Raw genomic sequence first — 2500 nt, forward strand, 5'->3', positions numbered from 1 at the left:
GTTTCTTTTAAGTAAAAGTTTCTTTGGAGTCCTGACCATTTGTGGTTGCTTCTAAAAAGTTTACCTATTTAATGTCTGTGCCTGATCAGGTCCTATTAACCCCAAGTGGATATCAGCTCCAACATTTATATGTTCATAGATTAGTACTAGGCTAACTGCCCTTGCGAGACATTTTAAGCCTAGCTAATTATCCCTTGTGAGACTCAAACCTTGCACCTTGTGTTTGTAAGACAAACACCTTAACCATTAGGCCACCCTCCCAACATGCACTAGAGTAGATCACTTCTGAGTGAAAAGTGGTTGAGATAAAAATCAGCACCTCTAAATCAAGTTATGGTTCTCTACTGGAAAAGTGTGGACTGCTTACACCTATTTCAGGTGGAGAAGTGGAAGTATTTTGGGGTTGTGTTGTGTAAGCAATACAGGAATGAGAAACTGACCAGCAGGTTGGTGCAATGGTAGCAGTAGCTAGCCAGCAGGTTGGTGCAATGGTAGCAGTAGCTGACCAGCAGGTTGGTGCAATGGTAGCAGTAGCTGACCAGCAGGTTGGTGCAATGGTAGCAGTAGCTGACCAGCAGGTTGGTGCAATGGTTGCAGTAGCTGACCAGCAGGTTGGTGCAATGGTTGCAGTAGTACAGACATTTTGCCAGTCTGTGGTGGTGAGAAGCAAGAACTGAATCATAAGATGAAACTCTCCATTTACCACTCAGAGCAAGCCTCAACCGCACCTCTAGTGATGTGCTTTTGGTAGTAACTAAAAGGGTGAGATTGCGGATGCACATGACAAAAAGGAACTTCTTTCACAGGGTACCAATGCTCAGTCTCTATGACAATCCTGTGGATCTTAAAATTCAGCCACTGCTACTCTGGGTTGACAAGGGTCAGTTATGGTTGTTTGGCTACCTTGTCAGGATACCCTATGGGTGCCTTCAAGGGGAGGTGTTTCAGGCAAAGCCATTTTGGGCAAGGACCTTGTGGAGACCCAGAATACTCTGCAGGGATTACATTGCTCATCTTTCTTAGGAATGTCTGGGGATCCCAGATGATGAAATGTGGAAAGCTACTCCGGATAGTGAAGCCTATCTACCACTGTGAGTATAACCAGGATAAATAACTTAAAGTGGAAGGATGTGTGAGGTTAGCTCTGCAGAATATCAGGCAGTGGTGTGCTTAAATAGAAAGATGAGATTTCACCCTCCAGAGGTGGAAGACCAGGCTTGGAAGGCAACATTTATGAAGCTTTGGGGGAAGGGGAGTGAAAAAAGCTTGTAAAGCTTGGCCCCTCACTTGGATGCACAAGCCACTCTTAAGAGAAAGCTACTGTTGAAGAAAAGGAAATGTGGTCTGAAATGCTCGTTAAAGTTTAATGTTGATGAAATAGCTTGTTTTTTCATTATACAGTTTCAACAACCAGCTGGCAAGCTGTCACAGCCAACTGAGCTTTGTAGTGGCAAGAAAACAGAGGCTGGAGGAGGAAGGCTTGGGTTGGGAAAAGGATGTAAGCAGCAAACAGTGATGGCACCAGCAAGCTACATGAAGGGAAAGCCAAGAAATGCAAAGATGATGGGGCAGACTTCAGGCTGCTTGCATAAGTCTGTACAGGTAAAATAAAGGTGTAGACATTTTGTTGCATCCTGACCCTTAACCTACCCCTTTAGTAAAGGTAGAAAAGTGAAAATAGAAGCACAGGGACAGGGAGGCCTGCTTCTCCACAACAGCAATCACATTAGTTGTTGAGAAGAAATAACCTGTTCTGATGGGCAGTTATGTTTTGCCTTCCCAGCAGGCACTAACTGGTAGCCAAGAGACACATGTTAGGCTGTAGTAATCCAACTGATAGAAGTGCAGACATGGAAAGCAAATTTCAAGATGCCTCAGACAAGAGTCAAAACCTGGATGTCTGGACTATCCTTTAGAGTAGAAATAGGGTTGAGAAAAATAAATGATGCTTGATGGGAGTCTTGTCAAAGGATAAGATCTGGAGAAGGAGAGATATACAACAGCAACCCAGAAAAGAGTGTCAGCTTGGTGATATGGTATTGGAACAGTCACAGTCGCAATACATCGTAAGTTGTATGCCTTCTACATTTGCCTGCTAGTGCACAAATGATCATCTCAGCTTGGTTTAATTTGGTATAGCTGGCTGAAATTATAAATCAGGATTAGTTAATGAGCAGGTGGCTACAGTAATTTCATCCAAAAATTGTGTCTGTCGTCTTTATCATAAGTAAGCTTATGTTTTTCTGATCTAGTCACAAAAAACAGACAATGTTTTTAGAATTCAGACTGTTTTATACAGCAGCGTATATTGTTCTGAGGAATGTTCTACACCCTGCTGACTATACAAGCCAAGGCTAGAAGCCCTACCACCACCACTTCCCAGATCCATAGTTTATGGCATGTTTTTGTTCTGTATTATCTTTAATTATAACTAATTTGAGCTTTGCTGTTCTGTTGTCGTTGTTATTGTCTCTGTAACACAAACATATTAATTGTCCTG

General features: G+C 42.6%; 1 protein-coding gene across 1 annotated transcript in view; it reads right to left on the bottom strand.

Moving 5' to 3' along the window:
- SYPL2 (synaptophysin like 2) overlaps positions 1-2500 on the bottom strand; it is a 348607-nt gene that overhangs the window by 344843 nt on the left and 1264 nt on the right. The window lies entirely within an intron of this gene.

Source organism: Protopterus annectens, chromosome 7.part0 (genome assembly GCF_019279795.1).
Source record: "Protopterus annectens isolate FY-2018-M chromosome 7.part0, PAN1.0, whole genome shotgun sequence".
Lineage (NCBI taxonomy): Eukaryota > Metazoa > Chordata > Ceratodontiformes > Protopteridae > Protopterus > Protopterus annectens.